Below are 18,033 nucleotides of genomic sequence, written 5' to 3'. Positions count from 1 at the left end.
CAATGGGATGTTTGAAATGGTATGTGGGGCAGAGGGATGTATAAATATATTTTTTTTTTATTTCCCATGACACCCACTTAGCAATGATTCCATGACACTCCATCTATGCGATGAGCAGCATCTGTATTTTAAACTGTAATATTGCACCACTTCAAAGCTAGAATAGATTTGCTCCCTACACTCCCGATTCTCCGCTAATGCCTGCTTCTGACACGGAGGCAATGCCCAATCAACTGACTGAGCAAAGTGTTGACAGACCCCAGAGATGCTTCTCTGCCCCCACTGTGATGAGAGGGCAAAAGGAGAAGAAACAGAGTCCATTAACAACTTGAGGGGGATGTCAAGGGATTAAATATTGTTCTGAGTTTCAGTATGAGATGTGGAATGAGTCAGAGCTCCAGCTGATTCACTGGAAAGAGAGAAGCAGGCTGCAGAGATAGATAGGGAGGAAGAAGCTGCAGAGGGAAGGTGAGCAAATGACGCTGCAGAGAAAGAGAGAAAACCTGGGTCAGTCCAAAACTTTAGGTACAACCTCTGTTGAGAAGAAACATGTAGTAGAGTTGTGTCACACATGCCCTCTTCTGTGGCCCTTGAAGGGTGCAATTTACACTCTTGCAGTCCCCTCTGTGCCGAGCATCAGGGAAGGACTGATCAGAGACGCACAGCCTCCCTGTTTCTCTGCGCTTTCCCTTTGCCCATTGCCAGTGGAAATACCCAGAGCATGGAGGGACATCACCTGCCCTGTAAGCAAAAGTGGAGTCAGCAGGGGAGGAGAGATGTACCGTTAATCTATCTGCTTGGCAGCGTAACACAAAGTCACAATTCAGTTCCTTGTGACTATCTGAAGCTTCAAGTTCATGTCGGAAAAGGGATCTGGAAAGCCCCTCATCAGGCAGACTGTCTTCTAAGGTCCAGATGTGGCAGTGAGCAGAACAACTTTCCTTACGCACTTTAATTACAGCTAAACATCTGGTTCTTAACCCTTCTCTGCCTTCTAGACCCCCATATCTTTTCATTGTTCATTTCACTAAACCACCTTCTTTTTTTAGATAAATTGCAGTTCAGAAAACTCTTATGCAACTTGGAGCATTGCAAAGTTTGCTGAAACGAATCCAGCTCATTAATCAAGCAGAGAAAAATGCATCATATCTGCAGTCTTAGTGAATGTCACAAAGCATACAACAAAAGAAATGTTTAATTACACTGTCACTAAAGCTTATTCAGCGCCCCCCCATCCTCCTTATCCCAGTACGATGGCAATAATCAAGCTAATCAGGAAGTTGGTGTTTATAAATCAATTAATACATCAATTAATGCAGTGCTTAATGTGCTGCCTAGAGCAGCTATTATTGGCAGTACATGCCAGTTAATTGTTTCCTTCCTACCCTACTGGCTCAGTGGGAATGTATTGGCAGAAGGCATCTCTTGTGTTCTTTCTGCTGATGTTGAGAAAGATGCTGGCCTCTTGCACTTGAGGGTGGTGGGATGCAATAACCAGTATGCTTCCCTGTTTCACTGCCTGAAGAAAAAAACTTGCTCCCTGACATACTACCAGAAGTAGAGGGTTGTCATGGTTTAGCCCCAGTCAGCAACCAAGCATCACACAGCTGCTCGCTCACCCTCCCTCCTGGTGGGATGGGGGAGAGAATCTGAAGAGCAAAAGTAGGAAAACTCATGGGTTGAGATAAGAACAGTTTAATAATTGAAATAAAATAATATAATAATAATAATAAATAATAATAAAAAATTGTAATGAAAAGGAAAACAACGAGAGAGAGAGGAACAAAACCCAGGAAAAACAAGCAATGCAACCACTCGCCACCCACCAACCGATGCCCAGCCTGTCCCCGAGCAGTGATTACTGCCCCCCCAGCCAACTCCCCCCAGTTTATATACTGGGCATGACATCATATGGTATGGAATAGCCCTTTGGCTGGTCTGGGTCAGCTGTCCTGGCTGTGCCCCCTCCCAGCTTCTTGTGCGCCTGGCAGAGCAGGGAAAGCTGAAAAGTCTTTGACTAGCGTAAGCACTGCTTAGCAACAACTAAAACATCATTGTGTTATCACCATTATTCTCATACTAAATACAAAACACAGCACTAGACCAGTTACAAGGAAGAAAATTAACTCTGTCCCAGCTGAAACCAGGACAGGGGTGAAACACATTCTTTTGCAACATAAGACGTGTAATCAAGGACATTGCATTTCGGACTGCATCACACCCAGCCCCTTCTCCCCTGGCAGCCGTATCAAGGTCTGCTGAGGGACTACATAAGTCACAATACCAGCCTAACGATTGATACTGGAGGATGTATCTGACATATCAGTAGGGACCCTACACCTTTCAAGAACTGTTAAATGAGTATTCTGTGAAGTAGCTGTGAATAATTGCAATCTGTTTTCCCTCAACACAGCAGCACACAACAAATCAGAAATTAGCCTCAGAGGTGTAGTCACAGAAGTCACAGAAGAAGTTAATGTCACAGTAAGGTAAAGGATCTTATGGACTTCTGTCCATCAGTCTCCTATTTTAGCCCTGCTGCTTTTCCTGAGGTTCACTTCCTTTCAATGTTGGGACATAAAACATAAACTTACGAATCAAGGTCAAGCTTGATTGCTAGTGAAATGTGACAATACACCTTGTAAAAGTCTATCACAAGTATAAGCTGTTATCTTGCCTTTTATACTCTGATGCAAAGTACAATGACCTGCAATTTTAAGCAAAATGGTAACAAATTTTGCACAATAAATTTTTCACACCACCACGCACTTGATTTTTCAGCATTAGTTAATGCAGCTGTCAGTACCTATTAAGTATAGCCTTGCATTAAAACGGCACGTGAGGTGAATAATCCATTAAGGTTACAGCAGCAGTTGTTGGAGGGACAAGGTTAGGATTTTGTTCCATCTTGGGCTTGAACTAGAATATTGTGAAAAAAGGCGCTTTTTGTTTTTTGTTTATTTGTTTTTGTTGTTGTTGTTGCTATCTCTCCATATATACAGAGAAAGGAAACAGCAGTGGATAAAAATAGATTTGTTCAGTTCCAATCTCCATCTTGCTTTCATCTTTCCTTCTTCTACCTTCCCTTCCTGAAGTGTGAAGACACAATCTTAACTTTCATTATTGCTCAAAAAAGGATAAATAAGAAATTTTTCTGCTATGAGAGGTGATTATAGACTAGCAATTAAGTTCTAATGCTACTTAGCTATGTAATTGTTCTAGTTAAATTATATTACTTTGAGCGTATGACATATCAATTCATGGGCTTTCTATACAATTAGAGTGCAATAAATCAAAGTAATTTGCTGCTATATTACATGCAGACACTTATGTGAGGGCTCGTTATCTTCAACTTGCCACAAAAAGTTTTGTACCTTTGTACATGTAAAAACTATATAATAGTATATAGAAATAATTTGCCTAATTTTAAATTCTGAGATATCTGAGTTTTCACACACGTCTTACAAGAGCCTATATCTTTATAGATATCTCTTCAATAAAAAACAGCAAGTCAACAGCAGACAAACATAAAAACAGAGTAGCAACAAGATATTAATGCTGAACATTCTCCACACAAAACCAAGAAAACCTCAAAAAACCCAAAACAGCAAATGCAAATCAGATAGTGATGTAAACCCAATCAGTCCAGAAAGTCCTCAGATGTGGAGACACTGACTCCAGCCATCATCAGATAAGGTATTAACTCTGAACATCTTTATTAAGACACTGAAGAAGAGAAATACATACCACAATGTACTAGAAAACACAAATGGGAAAAAAGAAATTCTGGAGCTGTGAAATTGGTGGTGAATGTGGAATGGATGATACTTTCAAAGGCACTCTGTATTGACTGAGCACTGCTTCAAATGAATGGAAGAGAGCTCTCAGCAGCTGAGGGAGCTGAGCTAGTTCAGTGCTCAATACCTTTGAAAAGCTCTCTCCGTAGCATGCAAACCCCAGCAGTTTTCAAATTTGCAAAATACTGAATGGTTACATGCATTTCCACTGTCCAAAGTCCTGAGTTTTCAGTACTGGTGCAGTTTGCAGCAGCACTCAGGTTTTTTATGAAAGATACCTGCCAAAGAATCCTTATTGTCTCAAGTTAGCCACATAAATACAAAACTATTTGAAACATATGCAGCTTGTGCAATCTTAGCACTGGAAAGAGAGGCAATAGTTCAAAACTGAAGAAGCATGCTATCCCCCAAGCCAAAATGAAGGTATACAGTCATGGTTTGAAGCATGATAGCTGGCTTCAGATTGCAATAAGTGAAAATAACTTTAAGGCCCCAACACCCACTCCCTGTTGGGGAAAACACCTTCTCCAGGATTTTTTTTTTTCCAGCTGCAAAAACACAAGGTTGCTTTTAATCTAAAAGGAAACTGTTTCACAGGAATGGACTGTTTGTGTCATGTAGTTTACTTTGTAGTTTTCAAGGGATTTAAACCAAAAGAATTGCCACCTTTCAGAAATACACAAGAGCCTTAAGGTACACCAAAAACATCCCTCTGTAGAAATTAAGGCATAGCTATCCACAGATGCACTTCTTAAAGACAGAGATGTAAAGTCTCAGGACTGATACTACCTGCTGTGCAGTACCAATGATTCAGCTGAAACCTATGTGAAGAGGAAATTTTACATAGACATTTGCCTTAGATGTCTTAACCCTCTGACAATGTCTAGAAAGAGTTCATTGCTCTTAAGGCCACAATTCAGCAAAGAAACATGTTCAGCTGGAGCATGATAGAATACACAACCAGAAATATTCTGCTCCTCTGTGAACTTTTCATTAATGGACTTCATGGAAGAGAACTTCCCAAGTCTGGAGATGCAGCTGATACTCAAATACACTGAAGACATACTGGAGGAGATACTGGGCATGATTCACTGATTGCCCCTCAGTCAAGATATAGAGGGTATATTTCTGGACAGGAAAGTGAAAGAGTGCTAGCAAGGCAATGCTGAAGAAGGAGAGCTAACAGAGGAGAAAAGGAATTTGCCATATACAATATTTAGGATGAGAAGGTGGAGGAGGACAGGGAACAAAAAGGCAAAGAGAAACAAAACTAGTTCCAGCAAATGGAGAAAGAGACAATAGTAACCAAGATTAAGGAAAGGAAAGAGAAGAATGAAAATAAACAAAGAATTGCCATACTTAACTTAGCATGACTATGGGCACCTGTTAGTAAGTCTGTCATCAGTAGAAATGAAAGGAACAGCAGCATACATTTTGCCACTCTGGGGTTAAAATCAACACATAACATGAACATAAAGAATTATTCAGATTGTGGTCTTAAAAATACTAATGAAGGCTCGTAGTTTTATAAATAACAAAGTAGCAAGAGATGGGATATGCAGTATAAAAGTAGACTGATTTATATGCTTCACTGAGAAAGACTCTTAGTGCTGAGGACAAGAAAAGAAAGCACCAGACTGAAAATGGACGTGCCAGTTCTATACAGAAAAGATTTTTAGAGTCATGGACCGTTACAGTGCCTCCTATGATGAGAAGCTGAAGTTACACATTCTTATCAAGCAGAAAAGGTACCAGTCTCCTGGCTGAACTAATAAATTACTTCTGAATAGCTCCAAATCTATCACATCACTCTTACCAAGCAGCTCCAAATCCATCACAAGTTACTACTGAAATGTGAAACAGTGAGAGGTTTGTTGGTAGAGCCTAGAAGACAGAAAGAAAGGAATGACAGACTGCACTTTCCATCAGCAAGAACCAGTTGACATGTCTCCATAGATGACTACTCAGAGATGAGATCGTCAAACAATACTTCTTCTGGTAAAATGGATCAAGATAATTATACATGGTTGCCTGTTGAAGAGGTTGTAATTTTACAGGGGGGAGGGAAAAAAACCCAAACTTACAAACAAAAGAAAACAAAAGAACAACAAAAATAGCATGTATTAATGCTATCCAGAAGGCCCATGGGGAGTTAAAACCATGTTTATAAATACAGATTTTTTCAGTCTTTAATGCTTTAAGCCTGTAAAGTGCTCTATAAATGCTAAGAATAGATGACTGGTTGCTCTCCCTATGACACTACTTCTTTCTCCATCAGTGCATAGTTATGCCTAAACATTGACTATACAAAATAAGGTGGTTTTTTTCTCCCACTCTCTCCTCTTGCACAGGTAATTATCTAGACATACTCTTCAAGGGGATCATCATCATCTCTTATGAAACATCCATTTAGTGTGTTTAAGTCACTAAACACTCACAATTATTGCTACTGGGAAAAAGACCTATTTGTTGTTGTTGTTTTCATTCTTATTACTTTTATTTCTCTAAGTGTTCCTTTACGTGGAGAAAGATACAAATAGGAGCTTTCTCTGTACTTCTGATTATCCACTGTTGTAACAAGTGCTCTGGGGATGTTAATTAAAAACCTTTGTAATGCCTCCTGTCTCTGACCAAGGGTATTAACCTAGCAGAACACACATTATCTTTTGTGTCTCAGAACTGGAAAAGCAGTGCTTATACAACTTTTACTCTTCTCATTTGTTCAACGCTATTTCAGTCCTAAGTGAGTTGTTGAAATATTAAGGCCAATGACCATCATGTGTCTATTTTGTGAAGCTGAAAAAAACCCGCAAAGGATTCTTGAACATAGCTCCCTTTGACATCTTAATACTATCTTTACTATTAAGCATCCTAGCAGATTTCCTATGCAACAGACGTAAGATTTTTATGCAATTCCTAGCTTGTTTCCTACAATACATGAATGACAGCATATCTTAAGTGCTATGTCTGCAGAATGTAAGTCACAAAGTGTTTTTCAAGTAATCATGAAATCTAAAGTGGGTTGCTTACCATGCCTGAGTAATGTATTCTAGAGATATGAGTGCTTTTGTATATTTAACATTGTGAATTTCTCTTTGATCTCAGCTATCACATTTAAAAGTATCCTAATCTTGGAGTTTTATAGCTCATCTTGAAAGTTTATCAAGCAAAGCTTTCATGAAACATACACATACACTTAGATATACCACATATTCTTATTTCTTCCTTTTGGTAATCATCAGCCTTTTCCTCTCCTTCATGACATTTTCTATTAACTGTCACATCTCTTAACTGTACTTCAGACAGACCATTTTAAAACCAGTCACAGTCTTCCTAAACTGTTGTGAATTTTGCAGCTTATTTACGTAATTAGTAAACAGGAATGGAAAAAAATATCCTCAACAATATTACACGTATCAGAATACTTTGCTTAAGGTATGGGCCACTATAGAAAACAAGATATTTGCAAGTGTTTCAAAATTAAATCAGCTCTGACAAAAGCAGATTAATTGTTTTTAATGAACAAGGAGCATGTCAAAACCACTGTAAATTCAGGGTAGCAGAAACCACATTTCAAACTTTTCTCTCTACTTCTTTTTTTAATGATAATGAGTTGATTGACATACTCCCCAGAGGGGCAGACTTTTGAACACTGATAATATCACCAGCAGCTGAGCAGATTCTTTCACTAACTACTTGAGATTGCTGGAACACGTAGGGTATTCCTTTGCTAGTGCTGACAGTAATGAATACCTGGTTTTGCATGGCTTCAACCACATGGGGGAATCGCATTTCACTGCCTTCAATTTTCAGCTGGTAATCTCATACATGAGATTATTTAATACCCTCCTGACTTGTACTAGAACACCCACTAATATCTTCTCAAGTGCACATTTTTGAATCCTTGCACTTAAGGACTTCACAGGTAGGGGGTAAATTGCAAGGAATTGCCTTCTAAAGGTTTATCAGAAGTGCTGTTACCCCCTACATGTGTCTCTCTCTGCCCTATAGACCTAGAATTACAGAATCTTAATTTTCTGGGCTTCCTCATGGGAGCAAATCTTGCATCTAGAATCCAATACACTGGTTTGATGGCTAAACCTAGATGTTTATCCACTGAAGTTTTCACTGCCGTTACCAACGAGTTGCCAATACAGGCTTGGTAACTTTGAGGGACATATGCGTCATTTTATAACATGGATGGATCACTGAAACTGTAGGCATGTCTTTGTCACAAAGAACTGTAATGATAGTTTGCATGGGCTCTAGGATCTTGATGATACCTTCAACTCCTGTCAAATCACCTTTGAAGAAGTCATGAGGTCTTATCCATTTCTGCAGACCCATTTTGACAATAACGTGGCACTAATAGCTGATTGTTGCTCTAACTATCTAGATAACATGTCATAACTTTGTTGGAACATCTGTTATAAATTTACATTGGGAAACAGCCAGCAGGAGCTGCTTTTTTTCCAGCACAGTACTTGCTGTGCGGATGCTTTGGAAAAATGATGCAAACACTGTTCACCTGGTGCACATTTAGGCCCTTTTCAGTGCCTGAACTGAGAGTGTGTATCTCATCTAATATGAGAGGACAGGTCTGTTTCTTTAATTGCAGTCAACATGTTAACCACATTATCTGTGGTAGCAGATGGGTTCTGACAATACTTTTTCAAGTCTTACTGAAACGCAACGCTAGTCAACACATGAGCGAGGCTGGGATCATTCAGCTATCAGGATGATCTGGCTTGTTCAGCTATCTCTCTTGCAACACAAAGTCTTGATCTGATGTTAGCTGTTTTTGAAATATTTTGTTATTGTCACTCAAGATACTGTGGCCCTAGAGGTTATAAAAGATACATCAGAAGCTTCTTATGTACTTTGGCCTTTGATTTCTACACAGGCTTATAAAAACATTTGCAAATAGTTCCTCCTGGGAATGTAACACTTGAACTGAATTTTATATATAAGCATCCAAATGTTTTCTTTCAACCACTGAACACAGAAGCAAACACGGTAAAGGGTTTGTCGTCTTTGTTATCAACTTCACTCTGCAGTTAAGCCCTAAGTTCTGGTACCCTGCTTGTCCAAACTGTATACAAGTTAATTCAATTCTAGGTTCTTTTTTTAAATCAACCAGCCAGTTTCCACCAAAGCAAAACTGAGTTGCTCCAAATACTTTACTCCAGGGACAGTTGCCTATATTGCATTGTGGATAACACTGCGCTGCTTTGGTTCTCCTCACCACGTGCAGTCCTCCAGTACTACGACAACACCTTCTGCATCCGAAAATCTCTCTATACACTTTCTTGCTGTGTTCCAAAGCATGCAATGCAGACCCTTGGCTCTCATGCTAGAACAAAAATACTTCTTTTATAGGCTGCTTTAACATTATTTCAGACATTCTGAATTAGGTAAGAAACCACACACATACAAATAACCTTGTTTAAGGAGCAACGGTGGGGCCCAGGGGTGGTCTGGATCAAGTGCTAAGCAGTGCTGAGACACCCTTAGATAGTGCGGATGCAAGCCATTCTGCACCATTTTGTCTAGAGCCAGAATGATTTCCTGGGATGGAGGACTGTAGCAGTGCAAATATAACCAAACACAGCAGTAGATTCTGTAATGTGGCCACATGATGATTGCAGTTTGCCTTACACCAACATTAAAAGAGCTGCCTATATGGATTTGCACTATCTTTTTACTTCAGGATTCACCAACTGTCTCCAATCTGCCTTCCAGAGCAATTCCACATTTTTCTCTTCAGAGGCATCGTTACTGTATTGCTGGCTTTAGAATTCATGTTGCCATAGCAAACATTGCGCATTGTCTCATTATTATTTGTGCTTTGAATGCTTCTGTATGCAATTATTTCAAAACTAAGGTATTTGCATTCTTGAGACTGAAATGATACCATGGATCTTCGAATTATGATCTCAGCATGTTTCAGCTAAACCAGTTTTTGTATTTGACCACTGTGGGAGTATATACTGGTTGCTGGGATGCTCCTGTTGGCAAGATACTTGACCATCATTTCTAGAGGAGAGAAGTGGCAGGAACTGGTGCCTCCCAGGCCACTTTTGACAAAAAACATGGCAGGAGTTTTTGTCACCTATCAAAGACAGCAGGAAACCTTGGGATGCTGAACTTCTCAGCCAGTAGAAAAAAAAAACATGCAACAAATATATCCAGTTCAGCATGCACACAAGTCAACCCTCCTTAACTCAGCAAGAGTCAATGAATTTAACAGGAGGTTAAGTACCTAATCAAGTGCATTATCATGTGCTGAATAAACTGTGAACATGAACAGTTTCTCTGAAGCTAGTAAAGCTACACACATTTTAATAGCAGCAAACAAAGAAAAAAAAGGGTTTGTGCTTTAGGATTTCCTAACTTTATAACTCCATGAAATTGCTCTTCTCTTGTACTGACAAGAAAAGGACCACATTATCTTGTACAGAGCCTCAAGATCTGCCAATTCTTTGTAACAAAAAACATGGAAATGTGTAAACATCAGGCATTTTCAACATCAGTGTGTTCCCCTCCTTTCCCCCAAATAGCTCTAATACTAATCATTTCTCCAGCTACTCACTTAATATGCAGTGTATTATGTACCGCAGAACAAGCAGAGTGGTGTCCTTATTGTGAATGAGAGGAAAAACCTCACCTGTGTTTGGTTCCTGTTAACTGTGGCATATTGAGCAGGAACACAACTTGGACCCAGCTTAGGTATTATATTCCAGGGTCCGACAATATCTTAGAGATGAACACAAGACTAGGAAGCAAAACCTTTTTCCCAGTTCAGTGTTTTTGAAGATGTTGTGTCATCTACATCAGCTTTAAATACAACCAGAAAATTCACCAAGTAAAAATGAAAATGTATCAGCCTGAGCTTACACCATGCATCACAGTAAAATCCCTTGGATGATCATTCTTTTTTTTTTTTTTTTTATTTTCAGCTTTTACTGTGGTGATTTTTCTACATACATTGAGTACAAAACCTATTTTTCATCACTGGATATGGTTTAGAAAATATTATGATTGTAAAGAGCGCCTTAAATTTGTATCTAAAGTTGTTCAGCTGATGATTCTAGCTATTTCTGGAGGGAAATTTATTACACAACTTTGCAAGTGACCCATAAGAATTTGTGTGACTATTAGGAAGTGACATGATCAAATAAAATTGCCTTGACAGCTACATACAAATACCTTTCTTTGCCTGAGAATAGACACATAAATGTCTGTGAGATGTCCTTAGTTTCACATTTATTAAAATAATCTAAATTCTTGTAGAACTCTTGTGGGAGGAAAAAAAAAAAAAGCTGTTACTCACAATCACTGATCTGATTTTTGCACAAACTTCTTGATAGCATTAGAGCCTTGTCATTTAATTGTCCCTACCTCCTATTTCTCTTTCATGCTCCCCGATTATCATAGATGCTAAAAATATTTTATATTCCTTGTCTATAATTACAATTTATTGTCCAGAAGTTGACATTACGCTGAGAGTTAGATTTATTCTCTTATCGTATATAATTTCTTGTTAACATTACAATTTTAAATAAAGATACCCTTACAGTGGAAACACAGTCGCTGAGGATTTTTAATGGACGAGAAAGACTTTGATAGCACTGTGGTTACCTGAGTAGCCACAGAAAAATGGCCAAATTAAAGGTTGGTATCTTACAGGAATAATCAAAGATGGACAATATAAATAACTCCTTAGTACTGATGGATTATTTGCTTGCAAAAGAGAAAACAAGGATATAGGGAGAAAATACAATTTTAATAGGAGAATAGTTGAGTGCACTGCAGCAAGGAATTTGAGTGTAATGCAAAATTGCATATTGTTTCACTTGGCTTCCACGTGCTTTCCTGCCATGCTAATGAGGAAAACGTCTTTAAAATACCAACAGAGAAATATGAGTTTGTACCAGAGAATTAGATTTTGGACGCAAGGTCATCAAAGTTAGGTCACACAGTCCAGTGCACAGAGCAGTGCTGATAAATTCTGGCTGAGGTGGTAATCAGTTACGATGAAAGGAAAATAAAGAATTAAGGAAAACAACAGTTTTCACATGACTGTAGCACACTAAACAGCTTCTATACTCAGATGCAATACAAATAGTTTAAAAGAAAGCAACCTGCAGTGTGATAGCCATTTAGCCAAATACTCTGAAAGCTAAAAGGCAATGTTCAGATCCTTTCTGTTTCAATAAATATCACTGGTATGAAACCTAGAAAAAAGAGGATAACCAGGTGAGACCTACATATGCTTAAAACAAAGAGCTCAGATATAAACTAAGCCACCATATTACAGACCGTAAAGTTTTCAGACTTTAGAGGCTGCTATTTACCAATATCATGCCAGAGTCAAAATAAGAATACCGATTCCCAGAAAATACAACTGAATGAAAATCCTCGGTAGAATCTAGTACAATCCATGTCCTGCCAATATTTTCCTTCCTTGTACGAGTCTTCCTCTGTCTCACAGTCTTACAGCCTGGGCCCTACAAGCTTAAACATAATTTGAAATAGGAGGTATGATGCAGCATTGGCTAAAGCAGCTGAAATTCTTTTCTGCAAATAAGGATTTTATCAAATAGCAGAGCCTCAACCAAAAAAAGCATTAAAAGCATGTTATTTTCAGAATGAAATACTCACATATTCAAACCATTCTAGTCTTTTAAGGTAATTCTTGTTTAAAAATCCTTAAAAATAATTGTTTCATCTTAAGTAAAAAAGTGTATGTATGAAATGACTTCATTTTTTTTTTTTAAGTCATATAATGTAAGATATTGCTGTATGCTCACCATTGGCATTCTGGCAGTGCACACAAGCAGAGAGGCTGTGCTGAAGGCAGAGGAGCAGCACGTCTGTTAAATCCTGATGTGACGTGATCTGAAAATTCAGCATTATGATAGGGCTTAGTATGATAAATAACAAACACCCTCAATGTGACTAGAGGAGCTTGCCTATTTTAGGGCTGGGTAATGCATTGCCTCAGTTTCCCTCCTTGACAAAAGAAGCTGAGTTGGCAGGCTGTGTGAACTGTCTCTTCAAACTTCCTTTTTCCCTACAAAGACTAATTACTTTTTATTTAAGTATTTAAGCTTGGATGGGATTACTTAGTATTTCCAGGATCTACTTTGTTTATACAAAATAGTAGCTTATTTCAAAGTCAACACCATTCTGCATATAATCCTATTTTCATCAGCATCCAAGTACCCCCAAGGGTTCAATAGTTCTTGTAGTCTTTACCAATCCTTCACAATTCACTTGGGAACCCTTCTCAAAAACTTATCACAAATGCTTCACTCAGAGAAAAAATTAGTAGGGTTTTTTTTGCATATATTTCACTGTGGCCCTTCCAAGTGCCACATGAGGTTGGTATCTTCAATCTATGAATGCTGTAGAGTCTCCTATTGTGCCAATGACTAAGATATGGTATAAGCTTGTCTTATGTACCTATATGCAGCCTGGCAGCATCATGAAACAGATCCTGTTCCCCCAGACATCTATATATTCCAGCCTCAATTTCTGTCACAAAACTATAGCTTGAATCAGGTTGGCTGGTCCTCGACTCCCACTATTCCTAAAATGGACAAGCTGTTTTGTGGCAATAATTTGGTAAACATGCCACAGATCAAGCTGCCAAAAACCCACGTTAACAAGTTATATCTCTGTCCCCATGTAAAGACATCATGAAGTGAGTTAACTATAATGTATTGCCAGAGCATAGAAACAGGGAAAGAGAGGCCAAAAGTTTAAAGGTGTGTTGTAAGAGGCAGGTGGCACTGGCCAAGGACACAGCCAGACTCTGCGGCCTTGCTCTGCCTCGCTCATTGCTCAGGGAGTAATTTTGACAGAAACAGTGCTGTGACTCACTGCAGAAGGTGCTATTTATCATAACTATTTGTGGGAGGCTGAGGACCCAGTTTGAATAAAATGTCTGATTTGCATGTTTAATGTATGATAGTTTATATTTTAAGTTATTAATGAGTATGCTGATCCGAAGAAAGAAATTTGCTAAATATTTAATGTTAAACAAGCTTTGGTTAAACAAACTGGAACAGAAGAAATTTCTGAAGTTGCAATCGCAGCATTTTTAAGCCACGGGTTTATCAATATTCAAATACATGTAGGAGATGTTTGGGAATCTAAAACCACATAATGATCTTACATTTCTATAACACCTTTAATTCAAAAGGATGTCAAAGTGTTTAACAAACTGCAGGCAAGGATCATTTCACCTATCATTAAAATGCAGACATGGCTGCAATGAGTTTTGGAAGTGCTTTAGCAGCGCAGAGGATCACTGCACAAAAATATAGGAAAAGAATAAAGAATGCTGCAGCTTCAGAGACTTGGTATCAATGGGGATTTAATCCTCAAGGTTTATGAACTGATACTGGCATGTCTGCAACTTTAGGTCCCCATGCAATTAAAGAAAATATGACCCATAATAAATTGAGCAGATCGAAAGCAACTAATCAAATAGGCAGAATACTGTGGTTAGCCTATGACTATATTTTGAAAAGCAGGATGAGATTGAGCTCAATATACCTTTATTAAAATACAGCTTTTTCTCTCAGCTGAGAGACAGTATCTTGGTAACATAGTCTGTGGTTCTGGTCATGGTGTAAAATATTGAGTCCATAATAATCCCCCCAAACAATGATATTTATCAAGTCATCAACAACACTGTTGTTTTCCTTGCCCTTTTATTCACCCCAAAAAACCTGCTTCTTTAGCCTACAAGACCTGATGGAACAATGTCCCTAAGATATTGGTGCATAAACACTGCCAGTGTTCAGTGGCACCCATGGCCCTGAAGTGCTTGAGTATCGTCCTTGCAATCAGCTGGAAAACCAGAGACAGAAAGGGCAAAGCAGGGATGAATATTCACGAACCATTGCTCAGAAGCAGTTTTGCCTAATTCCACTGGATTTTGTTCAGTATATAATTTGGATTGACCTTTTGCTGTTTGAGGTATTTTTGATCTTCACTGAATGGCACTATGGCTCTGTCTGTAAGACTATATGGATTCCTGTTTAAAACCACACAAACAAACCAACAGCAATGATGAAGTAAAAGCACCCACTTCTTTGATCCTTGCCTTGAGGAAGGTCAACAGGAAACTACATGGAAGGCAGTCCTTCATAATGCACCCTTGATTCAGTTTTGATTCTAGTCAGCCTATTTTTACCTCATTCAAAAGAAACTCATGCAGAGCTGTCCCCACTTCTCAGCACTGCAATCTGACCAGCTTATACATTTCACTTAATGATGTTCAAATTGAAAAACTCCGGTGCAGTCCCTCAAGCACAGAGCACACCCTTGAACACACTTCTGAGGGAGACCAGTCCTCACTGAGTTGTAATATCAGGTTACCATTTTCTTAATATCTTTTCCTAGCACCCTGACTCTTTTACTCTGTGGTGCACCCTGTGCCACCCCCCCAGGAGGGACAAAGTCCATGCTCCTGTCTCAGCCCAGCTACCCAACAGTGTTGCCTTTGTGGCACTCCCAGAGGAGCTAGATGGTGAAAACAGCCTCTTCAGGCTGAATTTCCCATTCAATTGCTCTAACCACAACACTTCTGCATAAAAAAGCAGCCCTAGCAGAAATCTGTTGGTATGCACACAGATGTAGCCTGGTTCTCAGCTCCCGCCAGTAAAATGCAGATAACAGGGATATTCCATCCTACTCAAGTTTTGCAAAGGTAACTGTACTAGAGAATAGGAATTGCTCAGACACCATAGTAATGGGGGGATCATACAGGTGTGTTAAAGAGAGAAATACAGGGTTGTTCTTTCTTCCTGATTGTCCACCTTCCAATTCCAACTGGAAATGCTCAGGAAGTATAATCCATGAGACAGTCAGAAAAAGTGGATAGCCAAGCTGAAAATAGGCAGCCCCATCATGCCCTCAGGTTTACAATTTTAAAATAAATTTGCAGTCTGGTCATCCAATCAAAGAACCGATGAATCAGTACTGTCTCTTAAAGATGCCCTCATACAAAGCCAAAGTGAAGTATACTGATATAGTTTACGTTTCAGAAAAGTTAGATAAGAATGAATCAGCCTTTTACCCAGTCCTGCTGGGGAAGAAAAAAAAGGTCTACCAAGCTGCCAAAATGGAAAATCCCTTCCCAGCTGTAAACTTGACAATTATTTTGGCCTTTATACAAGAAAGGAGGGCCACATTTAAGCATGTCATTCCATGTGTTGTTTCCAGGTGGCAAAGGCCAGGAGGTCCTTCCTTATGTGAAGCTTTCTCAAGTGTGTGGGTGCAGGCACATGCGCACACACACATTTCCAGGTGGTAGAGCAGCATTCATTATTACAACTGAAGAACCCCCAAAGGAGACAATTAAATTAAACAGTCCACTTAGACAGCCGCTAGTGGAATTTCACTGGAGGGCTTCTTTTTCATGAAAAGAAGGCCTCTGATGCTGATAGATATTAGCTAGGTTGTTTGAATGTAGAATTTTTACATCTTTTAATTAGCTGAGTTGCTTTATGAGAATTATTTGATATCAGTCATCTTCAGTAATTCTGTATACTGTATATTAAAATTAAAAATTAAAAGTAGAACAATCAGAACTGAAAAGACCAACATATTTCCAATTGCTACCTCAATGGACTTCTTTTGGCTGCGGTTTTGAAAATCACTACGTAACATAATTCACAGATTGCAAACAAGTCCTATTCTCATAGTTGAAAGTATGCGACTTCAACTTCGAAAAGTGCTTACTGATGTCGAAGCTTGATCTTTAAGCAACATTTCTTCAGCATGTCAGTGATATGGTACAATTAGTTCCTCATCAAAAAGAAATACAGCATCTCAGAATTCAAATTTTATTATTGCAAGGGTTTGATTTAACATCCTGCATACCTAAGCACTGCCAGGCAGCTGGGGTGGAATACATTGCATTGAGATCTATCCTTTTTATTAAAAACATATTATACCTTAAGGGAAGTATGTTTTTCTACAGGGATTGCTCCACAATTTAATTACAGCAGACTATCCTCTCATTTTATGAGATTCATCGGAGCTCAGGAACCACAGTGTGATTTATATCAGCATATCCTGCCCTGTCAGAGCAGAATGGGTAGCTGTGCTCCGTTCAGAAAAATAGTATGGTTGGCAAAAATTCTTTGGACAAACTGCAGAAATGACAGTACACTGTTGCCTCCACAAGGTAACATACATCATCCCACTAACAAACTATTACCCACTAGAAACATCTCAGAAACATGTGCTGGCTGGGGGAATATAGCACCTCACTATATCTTCTTTTCCTACACAAGTCAGGCAATGGCACTAAATTTCCAGGGTGGCTTTTTCTTTTTTTTTTTTTTTTTTTTTTTTTGAGACCATATTTTACAAAAGCAGAAACACTGCAGAAACCCTTAGGAGAACAAACCATCCTTTTGACATCTTTAATATGTTTCTTGTTTTTAAATTTCTTTAAGCACTTGTAAACAGTTGTATAACACATAATATTCTCATTCTCACACAGACACACACAAAGGGGGTTTAAATATTGCTGAATAAACTCACTCAGTTGAGGAAGTCTCATTTAAGGAATCCTCAATTAAGGACAGAAAATAGAGAATTTAAGCTGGGATGTACAACAAAAACATATCAAAGTTTGTCACTGCAGAAAACATGCTCCTACTCAGCATGGCATCCCCATCTTATGAAAGGAAACTAACTACGTAGATACGTAAGTCACAAGCTCATACGTAGAGTGGGGAAAAAGGGACTGACTGACAGTGGTAAGAAAGATTTTATTAGTGACATGGTATTTCAAACGCTTGCTAGCTAAAAAACTGCCATTCTTCTTTTACTGCTGGGCAACGCTTTTATTAAATCAACAAAAGGTTCCAGAAATATAAGCTCAGGGAGTTTAGTCAAGATTGCCAATCTTAGCACCTTGGTTGTCTCATGGATTCCTGTTCTTTTTGGTTGTTTGGCGGGTTGGTTGGTTTCCTTTTTATTCCTCCATGTAGTCCTTGGTGCCAGAATTATCAGAATGTATGAATATATCAGCTATCTTGTTTTTCCTCTAAAACAAGTTTCCAGCCTACACGTTTTTCAGAACAAGAACAAAAAAATGACCATCATGCAAACTAGCAACATAGAAATAAAGAGCAAAGGTATCAAAAAAAACAAACCTCAATTTTTTTTTTTTTTTAAATGTTCATGTGTTTTAAGGTATTCTCAA

Source organism: Platalea leucorodia, assembly GCF_965183815.1.
Source record: "Platalea leucorodia genome assembly, chromosome: 2".
Lineage (NCBI taxonomy): Eukaryota > Metazoa > Chordata > Aves > Pelecaniformes > Threskiornithidae > Platalea > Platalea leucorodia.
The sequence above is the reverse complement of the archived record's forward strand: the minus strand, read 5'-3'. Positions refer to the sequence as shown.